Source organism: Saccostrea echinata, unplaced genomic scaffold (assembly GCF_033153115.1).
Source record: "Saccostrea echinata isolate AGI-Se365-2 ecotype Australia unplaced genomic scaffold, CSIRO_AGI_Sech_v1 ptg000009l, whole genome shotgun sequence".
Lineage (NCBI taxonomy): Eukaryota > Metazoa > Mollusca > Bivalvia > Ostreida > Ostreidae > Saccostrea > Saccostrea echinata.
In genome coordinates, this window is record NW_026889758.1 from 26,727,705 (window position 1) to 26,743,505 (window position 15,801).

A 15,801-nucleotide genomic window follows, 5' to 3' on the forward strand; every position below is an offset into this window, starting at 1 on the left:
TTATCTTCACCTTTTACGTTACCTTTCAATAACTAATTATGTTTTTTCCATACAATTGTATACTGAACGTTGCCAGTATTTGTTCTAAATACAAACTACAAAATGGTCAGCAATGATTTTCATATTTTTACATCAGATTCTTCTTCATAAGGATTGTTTCCGCGAATAACTCATGTGAACAGTTATAGACAAATTTTCAAGTTTAATGTAATTCTATCCAACTTAAGAGGGCTTTCCTAAAGGGAAAGTTGTTTCGGTTATATACATCCCTGTGAACTCAAAATAAAAGATACGACAGAATCTGTCACATCTGTATCATATTTGGATATTACTTACTATATACGATTATGGCCAACTAACAACAAAACTGTATGACGAACGAGATGACTTCTGCTTTTCCATCGTCAACTTTCCCTATTTATGTAGTAATATTCCACTATCACCTGTATATGGCGTTTATGTCTCCCAACTGATTCGAAACGTGGTAGATTACTAAGAAATAAGTAAATGTTACAGATTTTTCAAAAACCTCGTTTAAAGTTGGCTTTTCGCAAATTCCGCGTCGTTATAATGATCTTGTTTGTGAATGCAACCTATCAATGCGTCGTATTTTGACTGACATGTTTCATACAAATTGAGGCAATAGTTTTTAAAATAAATTTGACTACAAATTATTCTATATGACCCTCGTTGGGTGTGACCGGTCAACAAAGGATGCTTACTCCTCTTAGGCACCTGATCCTACCTCTGATATTACCAGGAGTCCATGTTTTATGCCCTGTTCATAAATTTGATTTGTTTCAAAGATTTTTTTTTTATTGTGCGTTATCTACACCATTTTAATTCTACCTTCAGAAGTCCCAATCTTTACTTGCTTTGAAGCTTGCATTCATTTCTTTGTGGTTTAAATTTGTTTCCTTAAAGATTTGAGCTTTAAAGTATGGATGGAAATATATTTTCTACAGTAACAATGACTGCATATTTTGACAGAATTAATAGCTCCTTACTTTTCACTATTTTGAAGCAAAATGAAGGAATCTTTAATTTGTTAGTACATTTGCATCTCGGTATTTTAATTCCTCGCATATTTACATTTATTTGCACTTTTACCTGCTCATGTAACAAGCAGTTGATTAGATTCTGACATGTTTAATAGCAGAAAAATCGGACAAAAGACATGTGCCTTTAGTTTTTTCTTGTCAAAAATCGAATATTAGTAGAAAGAATCTATTATACTGATTTTGTTAAATCGTTTTAAAATATCTGAATAATGTCATGGTAGGAGACACATCAATATTTTATACTTTAAAAGCTTTATTCCAGGGAAAACCTGTCTGAAGAGATGATTGAAAAATAAAAACGGTATTCATTCAAAAAATCTCAATTTCTATATAATCGAGGCAAACAAATTCTAAATAGATACGCATAATAAATAAGTATATGCAATATACTATATTGTGATAAATTTCTATAACTACTATTTTTTAAAATGAAAATACAAATTTTAAATGTGTATATGTAAATCTAATGCTTGCCAAAGTAAGAAGTAACACACACCTTGAATAATTTATTTGATATTGTAATTAAGGAACAAAAAATTGTTTTCATTTACAAGATTATGCGACTCTATGCACGTACGGCATCTTATTTCATATGTAATATCGCGTATCAACCACCGAATAGCCTTTGGAAAAAAAACCCATCATGTTCGCATTTATTCCAGTGAATTAAGGTCCTTGCATATCTTTTTATTTTTAAAATGCAATTTAAAATAAATATGCATGATATTTAAATTTATAATTTTACATCCCCATTTTCATTTCTATTTATTACTATTACTTTTATTGTAATTTTATTTATTTATTTATTTGTTGCTATCTAGAAGTGTTGAATAATGAGAGTATAATCTTATTGAAATAAAAAACAAACACACAAGCAAAAGAAAAAAAACATAAGGGAAAAAATGCGATTTCTTTTCTCCTTTTGATGCGCAAGGGATGCCACTTTTGAAACATGTAACTGGCATTTTCTATGTGCACATGCATCTTGCATGAATGTCTTCATTTCAAGAAACATAAACAAAATATACTATCTTTGAATTCAACTCCCGCTATATCGATATGGCCTCCCACTTTGCATACAGAAGATTGCTTAACCTGTGATGGATGACAACACAAAACCAATGTAAATGCAGGATAATAACATCAGTTGGTCTCTTTTTAAAATTCGAATTGATCTGTTTTCCTACAATTAATTTCACAGCATAGTATATACATTTAATATGCCATGTGCTTTATAATGATAATACATTTCTATTTGGGGTCCTTTAATTAAGGTCTTCCGTCTTCTACGGAAGACCTTCTTGTTATTCTTAGGTTTCTTTTTCACTTTTATTATTGTTTTTTTTTTTCTTACCGATTTTGTGCACGCGATTTCTCAAAAACGGCTCGATAGATTTTCGTGAAACTTTCAGGACTTATGTATCCTTACTTGAACCTTATGCGTTTTTTTCTTTTTTGATGACTTCACTTCCGGTCCGGAGATATTGCCGATTTAAAGATTTTTAAAGGGTCGGGTTGTCCGGAAATTTTCTCATGAATGGCTCTAGATAGAAACATGAACCTTTCAGGTATGATAGATCTATGTCTGTAGATATGCGTAATGCTTTTCATTTTTACCGGAAATGCCGCACGTCGGCGCTCGCTATGGTCCGAAAAAAGGCATATTGTAAATTTCAAAATTTTCAACGTCTTTCCTACAATATCTCTTTACCTGTATATAATTTGTTAAAACATGTAGAACAAAATTTGTGTAAAACTACAAGATCTTTCATCCAATAACAAGAAATAGGGGCTGGCCCCTAAAATTAGGGATCTAGAGGGGCCGAAAGTTTTTTCTCAATATTCCAATAACTATTGAAAATTTGTGATACATTATTGAAGTAAAGTTGTTCAAAATAACAAGTGGCAGCTGGTAAGAATGTCAAAAGTAGCCTTATGACGTCACTTCCGGTAAAACCGGAAGTAATCAGAAAATGCATATTTTTGTAGTTTTTGACACTTAAATGGGTTATTTGAATGATCGAAAGCGTCCAAACTCATTTTTCGTTGATTGACATCACTTCCGGTTAAACCGGAAATAGTTAGAAAAAGCTTATTTTTGTAGGTATTGGCACGTATTTGATTGGTAAAAGTCATTAGAGACGTCAGACTTTATTTTTCATCGATCGACGTCACTTCCGGTCAAAACCGGAAGTAGCTACCAGTGGCTTCTTTTTTTTTTTTTTACAAATATCAAAAACTGAAGACTTCTCACATTATTATAAGTCGAACGCTCTTCAGAACAGTGCTCTTTTGTACATATTAATTTGCATTTCTGTCGATTTCCTTTATTTTCTTCGCAGAATTGGACGGAAGACCTGCTTGTTGCTCCAGCAACGAGCTTTGCTCTAGTTTTTATTCTTTTTCTTTTAATTTAATTCCTCGATTCCTTTAACTTTTATATCTGAGAAAGGTTTCCGTGGTAATGGTACAGTAATTGATTTCAAATGACAACCACATTCTTAAAAAAAAATAATATAACTTTAAAATAAAAAAGTAACACTTTCATCAGAATTCAATATATAAATCCAATGCAATATCTCACTAAACAAATCAAGCGTTAATGAAAGGATAGTTGGATCATTATTTACCCGATAACATTTGTATGAAGCTGAACTTCCTTTTTGCTTATTTTATTGACATGCGATTTATTATGGTTAACCTCTTCATCGAGACATCGTACCTGTAAAATATCCCTCTTATCGTTATGGTGTACAGAGAAAATGTAATGTTTTTTAATTGGTTGCTCTTTCTGGGAGTGCAAGGTGTTCGTATCTTTATAAAAGCTGTTTGTGTTCAGATAACACATATAGGATCTTGGATTTTTGTCCTCCTTGATTCAAATATCAAAAGTAAGCTTATTTTTAAATCTTTAAATTTTCCAAAACATTACATATCGTAAGTTGAATTTTTTTTTAATATGAAAAGTTTCCTGGCATATATATTTATATTGCTATTAAACACTACACAACAACAGTTCAAAATAATTCTCAAACTGATTATAACAGTTTACATGCTATTGCAGTATTCTCTAAATAATATAAGTTCCTTTTTAAATTACCAGTTCCTTTTTTAATTACCCTATAATATATACAGCAGTATTTTGAAAATTAAAACACGTGGGGGAAATTAATAGATATTTTGGGAAATTAGCATATTGTCCTTTTGACAGATTTTATTTAATCAAATGTATCCTGCATTTATGACTTAACATAGTTTTATAGCAGGGTTTATGGCAGGGTTTATTTGATAAAATAAAATCCGATTTAAAAAAAAAAAAAAAAAAAAAAGAAGAAGAGAAGATTGTATGAACATTCATGTGATTTTGTATATATGAACATTTATGTGACATTGTAGTGAAAGTCACACTAGCTATATCGATTCTATTGGGAGTGTTTGCCTGTGTTTCTGCTGGGGGATATGGGCATGGATTAAATCACAACTATTTGGGTGCCTATAAACAATATTACTATCAACCAAGACCGCTATATTACGCAGCACAACAGCCATATTATGTTACATACGGTGTACAACCTGTTGGTGGATATGGTGTCGGTTTGGGTGGCGGATCCAACGCTGGTTCGATAATCCCCATCATAATCATCTGTAAGTAATGAATCTATAGTAAAATTCTTTTGAAAGATTATGGCCTAAAAAAACGATTTATTTATTTATTTTTTTTCTCGCTCTATAAATCTTTTTTTGCAGTTGTTCTGCTAGCGATCTTTGCTCCCTTGTTGATTGCCTCCTTGACTCTCAGCAACGACTCTTCTTATGACGGCCGTAAATAAATGGAATAAGGTTTGTATTATTTTTTTTTGGAGATTATGTAGGTCCGTTTTATGAACACATACTTATTTACGTTTAAAATCTTTGTTTAAATCTCTTGATTTGTTATCTTCAGGCACAGTGTGTTATTTAAAAATATTAAGTATGGATCAATCAAAGTTTTACCATCTGCTCCCGCTTTTGAGACAATCAAGTATTAATTATTATAATTTTTTTAAAAAATGTATTGTAGTAATTTACAAGTACCACTTAGTGTATCTACAATTTTTCTTACACGTATTGGAAATAAATAAATAACTAATGTTCAATATGAAGTACATTCTAATGCAAAATAAATCATGAATTAATAAAAAAGAATAATTTGAAGAGTAATTGCGTGATATTATTCTGTGCATTCCAAGTGCTATATCAATGGTTTAAGCATCTGTGTTTCTGAGATAAAGATATACAGACTATTTTCTTTCTTTCTTTTTTCAGACATAATAGGAAAGGGGTGTATATAATTGACTGCCTGTAACAAATATAGAATAAATTACTGTACATGTTTTCTCTTCTTTTTCATCTATTTATTTATGTTTTGAAAGCTGATTTTGAATTTATCTGTAAGACATGTGAGGATGAGAAAAACTTTATAACAATTCTGATTATTTAGCCTAAGACCAAAGTTTGTTATATCTTTTTCAATTGTTATTTACGATGCTCATATAAGAGGGATCAAGAATGCTGGAAAGAAGAAATTATTGAAACATTTTCATATATCCTTTGAAAAAAAGAACACCAAAGAGTCTCACATTTGTGTCATGTTTGAATATTTTACTGACTTTAGACGATAAGGGCCAACTAACAACTAAATTGTATGACAAAAGATGACTTCAGCTTTTCCATCGTCAAATTTCTTTATTATAACCCCCCACCCTCCACCCCCACCCCCGGGTGAATAGTTGGGAATTTATAGTGATGGGGATGTTTATCCATCCGTCCATTACGCTTTGGGGTACCCATCTTTTATCCGCAACTCCCCTTTTTACCACAGCATAAAATTTAATGAGACTTTCACAGAATCTTAGATATACATGTATAGTGTCATTGAGCATCTCCTGGTTTATTTTTTGATCGGATATATCTTTCTAGTTTTCCATAACAAAACAAAAACACTGCCATTCATTCTATAATACTGGGGTTAACTCCGCCTATACCACTATTACACAGACTTTTGTTTTCATAATAAATTTGACTGATTAATACATATGACCCTCGATTGGTATGACTGGTAAACAGGGGATGCTTACTACTCCTAAGCACCTGATCCCACCTCTGTAATTTCCGGGGGTCCATGTTTTATACCCTGTTCACAAATTTATATTGTTTGTAGATTTTATTCTACATTGATCACTGTTTGTTATCTTCACCTTTTTGTTACTAATATTAAGAGAGAATGTCACGAATCATCAAGCTTCAGATGGAAACTTAAAATTTTAACCTCCTGTTTTCTTTTATTGGTTGTAAAAAGTGTTCATAGTAAACAACTTTTACATATATGAAAATGATGTTTGACCAACAAAACTATTATTTTTTTTCCCTTATTAAGTGTTGCCATGGAAACCACTGGAAGTTAAGAAATCATGCTTCAATTTTCACTTTTTTTAAAGAATATTTTTAGAAAAATAATACAGTTATCACCTACAACAGACTTTATGCTAATTATTAAAGATGTAAAGTATACAAAAAAGTTTAAAAGCAAATCTAAATACCTAGGCATCTGTTGCCATGGCAACACAAATATTGTACAGTTTTACAGTTTGAAGAATTGAAAATTACCTCTCAAGTTTAAACTTATATATATAAAATCTTTTTTTTTTCAAATTTTTTTTTTAATTATCCATTTTATAACATACAAAATCAAATTAAATTAGCAGCAAAATTACAATGGATATTTAGCACTCACACACCCATTCATACATCCATTTGCCTTTTAAATTAATATGGAGGTTGCTTCATAGTAATCAGCTTATCAACAATTGTTTCTATCATAAACTAAATATCAAAAACTTGTCACATTATCTTACATTTGTTCAAAATATTTTTCCACAAAATCCATTGTTCTTCAAAATAAAACAGTTTTGAGTTACTAATAGACATACGAGGGCTGTTCGGAAATTATTGAGACATTGTGGATATTCTTCTTTCTAATGAACGTCTTTCGGTAAAAATTTGCATATATGTTTGACAGACACTTAGAATTAATAAAAGCAAGAAATATATTACAAATATTTTATTTCTTCTTTTTAATGGTATATTAATGTGTCACTGGCAGGGGTACCCGGCGCAGTCACGAAATCAGTTAATGAAAATATGTAACACCAACGTTAAAACTCCCGGTGGACCCATAGTAAGAGCGAAAATAATTCAAATTATGTATATAATTTTTCAATTTAATTTTGTCTTCATTTTGTGCAAATTTGTTAGAATTTCGATTAGAAATACGGAGACCATTAAAAAATTTCAGCACGGTATAGAAATCTGACAACGACGACAAACTGGATTTTGACGTCAAGGCGGCGCAGCAAGCTACCTAAAATTTTGTGTCGAGCTATGGAGAACACTTGTCCAGACTAAACGACCTGCTAAAACAATAACAATGCCATAAAACATGTCAAAAGGTTTGTTTTTTCATTGGTATATATTTTTTTCTTACAAATAATTCAACCAGAGTAAAAACAAAAGCTCCGTACGACCAGCAATTATTACGGACTAAATAACGTTGACCCGCGTTGCATAAATCGGTACTGCGTGAGGCTAAGTCAACCTGTATATGACACTTCATTTATATTTTACACTGGGATATCAACAGCACACGTTTTATTTTATGTTTATAAAGAATCGTTTAAGAAAGAGACAGTTTGATTTTTGGAATGTTATATGTGATAACATAGAAGGAAAGGATAAACGCTTCCCGGTCGTTTCACATGAGAAAACATCTCCGGCTGACGTGACGTTAAAATGACGTAGCGATGCTGCTCCAGGTCAATAGACATATGCATGTTTATAACTTCACCAAACCTTATTTAATTATCCTATAAATTAGAAATTTTGCACATTTGTTTCATTTGTTCTTTATAAAATGTTGACGAATTTTCATGAATTTTTCTCTGTCCTCTGTGGAGTAAAAGTAAATGTCTCAATAATTTCCGAACAGCCCTCGTACATCTTTCAATATTGTGTTTCATTTTCAAATAATTCAGTAAACCAGCAAATGAAGGTATTTTTGGTTGTAGTAAACATGAAAAAATATATTGTTTTGTATATAGTATCATAAAGTTTCCAATTCTGTTGTCCTTAGTAAGTGGTAATTCACCTAGGATAATATTTCTGACATTGAATCCAACTCTTTTTGAAATTGTTCTGTATATATGTAAACTGAAGTTCCTCCATAAAGATACAATATGATCACAACTGACAAATACATGCAGTAAAGTTTCAGTTTCCTGAGCACAGAACTTACAAATGTCAGTAGATTTTATATTGATTTTCTTAAGATAAGAATATACAGGGAGGATCCTATGTAGAATTCTATATTGTAGCCACTGTACAGAAGAATCGGAGGTAGTCTTAAAACAAACCTTAAAAACAGCTTTAATACAAATATCTGCCACTCCATAGGGAGATAAGTCTTGATTCCACTTTGGAATTGCTGTAGGAATTATATCATTTTTGTTTATATAATTGTAAATTTTCTTTGTACATTTTTCATAGTGAAAAATATTTTCAAAATAAAAAGGTAAATTAGGTTGAAAATGTTTTTTCAAACTCAGTCCATCTATTGACATATTCTTTAAAAATATAAAAATGGCAGAAACTGTGCTATTATACTGCATTAAGCTTACATTGGAAATACTGAATTTTTCTTGGAAGGCAGATTTTGATAAAAATGAACAATCTTCTGACAAAAAATCTCCAATATTTTTAACTCCACTTTTATACCAATTTTCTATAAAAATACTCTTATTATCTACCTTAATATTTGAATTATACCATATAGGAATATTACAAGCCTTGTATTCAATATGAACATCCTGATCTACATTCTTCAGAACATGTAGCCATGAAGTAAAAACATCAAACCAGAAAATATTGTTTTGAGGTATTAAACTATTTAAAATAAAAGCATCACCAAAATCCATAAATTTGTTTACAGCATCATTACCATTAATTCCAAAAAATATGTCTAGCCATGGCTTATTACTTTCTGTTACCAATCTTTTGACCCATGTACATTTCAATGATTTTATGAAGTAATCAACATTTAACATCTTTAATCCTCCAGATAAATAATCTTGAGTGACTATATCTCTTTTAACTCTATCAATTTTTGATTTCCATATGAATTCAATAAGGTCTTTACACAATGAAGATATTTTATCATAGCTAGGGGTAGGAAGGGAAATAAATAAATGAGTAAGTTTTGGTAAAATGAGCGTTTTTACAACGGTGACGCGACCAATAGGTGTAAGTATTCGTCTTTTCCATTGTTGTATCATTGATTTAATTTTTGGTAAAATAAGTTTATAATTTATGTCAATAATATTTTCTAGCTCTACAGAAAAAGTTATACCAAGCAAATTAAAAGTTGTGGATCCCCAATCTAGTTTCCATCTTGAATGATGATAAACTTGACTTGAAAATTTTTTCGAGCCAATCCAAATAATTTTTGTCTTTGAACTGTTTATCTTTAAACCGGATATTTGTGAAAATAAATCCAATGTATCAAGAGCAGCAAACAAAGATTTTGGTGAACCATCAAGGGCAAGCGAGGTATCATCTGCATATTGAGAGATTTTGTGTTCTTTTTCATTTACTATTATACCTTTTATATCTCTGTTTTGTTTTATGAGAATAGACAAAATTTCAGCACAAAGGAGAAACAAATAGGGAGCAACAGGATCTCCTTGCCTACAACCTCTTTGAATAGAAAATTGTTCAGATAAAAATCCACATTGTAAAACTGAAACTTTAAAATTTGTATTTAGGATCTTAATCCAGTCGATAATGTTCTTTCCAAAACCAAAATACTTTAAAACTTTATACAGAAAGGGCCATGAAATTGAGTCAAATGCTTTCTCAAAATCAATTAGCATCAACAGACCAGGAATATTATTTAACTCTGTGTAAGACATTAAGTCATAAATAAATCTGGTATTTCCCCCTATATATCTACCTTTAATGAAACCTGTTTGTGCATCAGAAATCAGAAATCCTAGAGTAGACTTTATTCTACAACTTAAACATCCAGATATAAGTTTATACAAGACATTTAATAAAGTAATTGGACGCCAATTTTTTAAAAACTGTCTTGGTTTATCACCTTTGGGTATACAGGAGATAATCCCAAGTCTTTGAGAAATTGGAAGTTCTTTCTTTGAAAAAATACAATTATTTGCATTTAAAATATAACATTTCAAATCTATCCAAAAACTCAGCAAACTGTTTTGTAAATATTGACCCCTAACCCTTTCTATAGTTTGCTTCACTTTTTCAACATATACCTTGCCATTCAGTATACTATTATTAAACTTCCATAGACCACGACCTTTAATGAAGGGATTGAATTTTAATTCTAAAACAACAATAGAATGAACAGACCTGTACCCTGGTTTAACAGTGAATTCTTCAACAACATTAGATAGACCTTCAGATATTAAAATATAATCTAAACGGCCTTGTTTGACAGGTCTTTTTTTCCTCCATGTGAACACTTTCTTTTCTGGATTTAAAATCCTGTAATAATCAATCATTTGTAAATCTTCCATAACTTCTATCAATTTTTCGCGAGCCATTGGATTATTAACATTTGCATAATTATATGTATCTATTTCTGGATTAAGAGCAAGATTTAAATCACCGCATAGTACAAAATATTCGTTGTCAAATTCTAGAAAAATATCTCGAATCTTTTCATAAAATTTCGGACAGTCAGTATTTGGTCCATATACATTTACCAGGGTTAACCTATTGTCTTCAATGGTAATATCAAGAGCAATTAAATTTCCTTCCTTATCTCTCTTATCTCTGTGGATTTTAAATTCAAAATTGTTGTTAAAAAGAATACTTACTCCTCGTGAATTAGATTTATATGAACTAAAATAGCACTTATAACCCCACTGAGCTTCTACAAATGGTTCAGTTTCATAGGTAAAATGTGTATCTTGCAGACATAAAATAGAGTAACACTTTTTTCTATAATAGTTAAGGACATCCTGTCGTTTCTGAGTAGTCGCTAGACCTTGGCAGTTCACCGTTACAATTTTTATATTATCACTCATCAACGAAAACTGATCTGTAAAACTTAGGCAGCCTCCAAACGAAATATTCAACTACATGACTATTGCATTCTCTCATAAACACACATTCACTCACAAATGTAAACAAAAAAGAAAAAAGACTGTATAAACAAAACAAAAAGAAAAGAAAGAAAAAAGTATGTACCTGTACGAAACAAAGTTGCAAATGCATCGTTGAAAGAGTTTTAAAGATCGATAATCAGAGTATTTATTTTTATTTGTTTACCTTTAAAAGTTCAGTGCCAGTTTAATACCGGAAACACTTCTATGGTCGGTAATTGAAAAATCTACAACAAGCTGAGCATTAAAATGAATTTGATTCTTACACAATACAGGTTGATCTTCAAGAATGACATATAAAATTGAGAAGCATTTTTATTGTTTTTGTGGAAAAAACGGTTAAATTTTGTGTTTTTACTCAAAAAATGTTAAGAATACACAGCAAATTTTGAGGAAAACTTTCAATTTCTTCCAAATTGATAGTTTTTAAATGTATATTTGCTATTATACTCTTGCATTATCAATAAATATAGTGATGTTATGAGATAAAAATCCTATAATGTGCCCATAGCAACCAATTTTACTGCATAGGAACCAAGGCATTTTCAAAAGATTGTGTCAAAAAATAAAGGAGAACATGTATTTAAATATAAAAAATTAGATAAACAAGCTTTATTTCACTTAGGAATAATAAAACATACTCACATTTCAGCATCAATCATATTCTGTGCATAGCAACCAAATGATGTCCATAGCAACAGAGCTGAACAAACATTTGTTATTTACGAATTATCAAAAATTATTGGAGACACTCCAATGGACTACTGTAGTTATGATAATTCAAACAAATAATCTACTAGTGTGCATCCCTAGATGCAATATTAATGCAATTTTGGTCAAATACCTTCATTATCTTGGTCAATCATAATTATGATTGACTAACAGAAATATTATCTTTCCCCTTATTATGTGTTACCATGGAAACCACAGTAAGATAAGAAAAAGTACTTCAATTTTAACAATTTTATAAATATGTTTTAACTAAAAGTATACCAATATCAGCTTCAGCAAAGTATGAACATATTATTAAAGGTATGTAATATACCAAAAAATGTAAACAAAAATCTAAATACCTAGGCATCTGTTGCCATGGCAACACAAACTTGTACAGTTTTACAGTTTAAAAATTTGAAAATTCCCTCTCTAGTTTAAACTTATATATATATATATATATATATATATATATATATATATATATATATATATATATATATATATATATATAATCTGCAACAAGTTGAGCATTAAATTGAAACTGAATCATTCAAAACACAGGCTGATCTACAAAAATGACACATAAAATTGAGAAGCATTTTTATCATTTTTTTTAGTGGAAAAAAGGTTAAATTTTAAGTTTTTACGCCAAATAAAGGTTAAAAAGGTTTTTTTAAGGGAAAAACCTTCAATTTCTTCCAAGTTGATACTATTTCATGTATATTTGCTAATATACTCTTGCAACATCAATAAATAAAGTGATATAATATTGAAATAATTATGTGATGTGCCCTTAGCAACCATTTTACTGCATAGTAACCAATGTATTTTCAAAACACTGAAAGAAAATGAAGGAGAATATGTATTTATATACAGAAAACAAGATATTTAAGTTTCATTTCACATGAATTTTAAAAAACTTATTCAATTTTCTGCATCAGTTATGTAATCTGTGTATAGCAACCAAATGAGGTCCACAGCAACAGAACTGAACAAACATTTTGTAATCCTTAAATTATCAAAAAATGTTGGTAACATTCCAATGAACTATTTATGAAATTTCAAACAAAAGCATGATCAATTTATTTATGAGAATTGTTTTCTTTCTTTTTTTTTTAGGTTTAACCTTTATATAATTTGTCTTAAATTCAATATTTCTCTTCTTTTAATTGATTAGTCATCCCTCATTCAATGAAAGCTTCAATCCATTTAATTTTCATCTGTTTCTTGATAGGGCAATGCCCATGTCACAGCATTCAAAAAATTCATCTTCTCAAACTGTACTTTTCGGAACATAATCAGAGAGACCCATAATGCTAGTGGCTTCTGTCATCTCACTTGTCTCAGTCATGTCTGTGTCTTCACTCTCTGGCAATCAAATTCTCTCATGAGAATCTGACTGCTGTGTAAAAACTTAAAAAATCAAAAACAATATTAAACAAAGTTGCCCAAACTACATTTCCTTAAATGGAGAAAAATTGACAATCTCAAAGGATAGTTTTTTCCTTTAATCTGAGTAAAATTAAAATATTACCTTTGGTTCGAATTAGCAATTTATGAATTAAAAGAAAAAATTAATAAGAAGAGTTCTATAGGCCACACTGCTCACCTGAGCCACCTATGCAATGCTACTATTTTCAGAAGTTTTTGTAAAGCAATCCAATTTATATTCCCATGAAACATTCATGTTCTTACTGGGGCTGTACCCTAGCATCAAGAGGCCATGACTTATGCATACTTGAATCCACTCACAACAAATGCATATGCTGGATAGCAATATGACTTATGTAGCCGATCTGTATAATGTAAAATTTGCTTCCATATTTTAGTCCTACTCAACCCAGCTTGTATCTACAAGACTTGGGAATTTTTATTTTCTCATGAAATATATTGCACACCATTTATAATTTTGCTTGTTATTGGCACACTAGGATACGATGAGTTCATTTTAGAAATGTATTCAACTATAGAGAATTCAAAAAGACATGAATTAGGATGCTTCACACAATTTATTTTAAGAAATGTGATTTGAACAAATTTAAATCTACATACCTGAGGATGCTTCCATATCAATATGACTGATCAAGGCTTTGCTGTTCTTGAGAAGAAGATTTCTAAAGATTTTTCCTATATATCCCTACGTAAATCTTTGATTGCCCTTTTTGTCCCCATCCTACCCCAAAAAGGTCAAGATTTGAACAGAACTGGATCTACACTATGTAATGAAAGTTTCACATAAGTTTCGACTCATCTGGCCAAATGATTCTGGTTATTTTAAAGATGCCACTAAATTTTCACTAGGTTTTCTCCTTATTGAAAGATTGTATTGCCTTTCTATGAATAACTTGGATTTCCTTTACCCAGGGATGCTATGTAACACTTTTGGTTGAAATTGGCCTAGTGGTTCAAATGAAAAAAACAATAATTATTATACGTGATAATATACTTGTATTATCTTAAGATCCATCTGTGCCTAATATAACTGATACTGGTTTCAAATCCTGAAATTGAAAAGGTTTTTCAGGGATTTTAAAAATTTTTTCTTGCATGTCAAAATTTTAATGTTTGGCATCTGTTAAAGTTAATGTGAAACACCCCACCCCCACTCCATACATCGCCAAAATAAAAAAAATCTTACCCGCAACCTGAATTTCAATTTTTTTTTAAGTATTTATATAAATTAATGTTTCACTTTAAGAACATTTTGAAGTTAAAACTGTTAAATAAATTTAAATAATGATTAAACAATCTGTGATTATAACATGTACATAGATATACCGGTATTGGGTATTTCAATAACAAATAAATAAAGAGAAAATACATACAGTACCAGTTCGATAGATATCGGTCTCGATCGCCACTGCATTATTCATGTTATTATAAATATTTGCATCAAATGAATATAATTGTTTCTGCATACTTCTGAAAAAAGGAAAAATATTTATAAATTGAAGTAATGTGTGTGGCATTTTTTTGGATAATAAACAAAAAAAAATAATTCATTTGGATTTTACATGCATTTAGTTACCAGCTTATACCGTAAACAGATGAATGGAGAAAATTCGGATAAGGAAGAAAAATGATCGCTTTTAGAAATAAATATATTTTTTTTAAAATTGTATTACCTGATTTATCGTAAGGTTTTTGTTGTTGACAAGATTACAAGCTTATGAATCTTTTTCCCTCTTGAAACAACATGAATTTTCCTTGAGTCAGTGCTCCGAAACATGGAAAGGTTGCCGACATTTTTTGTTTCTATCACAGAAGAGTTTCCAAGGGAGGTAATTCATGACAATAAACGATGGGAAAAGTACCCATCAGTATGATAAAAAAAATCCTTTCAATTAGCCATATTTTAGAATGCTTCTCAATTTTAATTTTGATATAAATAGTAATTAATTCCAGATTCACAACTATTAACTACAAATCAATTAAACTCAATTTATTAATAATACAAGCAGCATTAACATTTCGTGGCACGCGTTTGTCACAATCTATTTATACATTATATCAATGAAAGTAAACCGGCGGAAAACAGGGAATCGCTACCTGCTTACCGTGAAAATGACCTCCCTACTAACCTGGCGCGATAGCGCCCCCACAGGGAAAATAACTGTGGTGGGAACAGACCTCTTGGTACCAACAAGAGTGACTGCCACATACGAACAGGGAATTCAAGTTCTGACTCGGGTCCTAACTCTATACTGTCTCCCTGGTATAAAACAACTACCTGGGGATAATACCCCCAGGGGTAGACCCCCAAAGCCTGCCCTTGGTACCACAAGGATCAAGCTGGTCCC

The 15,801-nt window shown here is 30.6% G+C and overlaps 1 long non-coding RNA gene across 1 annotated transcript; it reads left to right on the forward strand.

Annotated features, from left to right (window-relative positions):
* The first annotated feature begins 3,869 nt into the window (after nt 1-3,869).
* On the forward strand, nt 3,870-5,435 carry LOC133183527 (uncharacterized). Its single transcript, XR_009720664.1, has 4 exons — nt 3,870-3,952; nt 4,458-4,706; nt 4,809-4,901; nt 5,367-5,435. It is a non-coding gene; the product is annotated as an uncharacterized LOC133183527 (long non-coding RNA).
* The last annotated feature ends 10,366 nt before the right edge of the window (nt 5,436-15,801 follow it).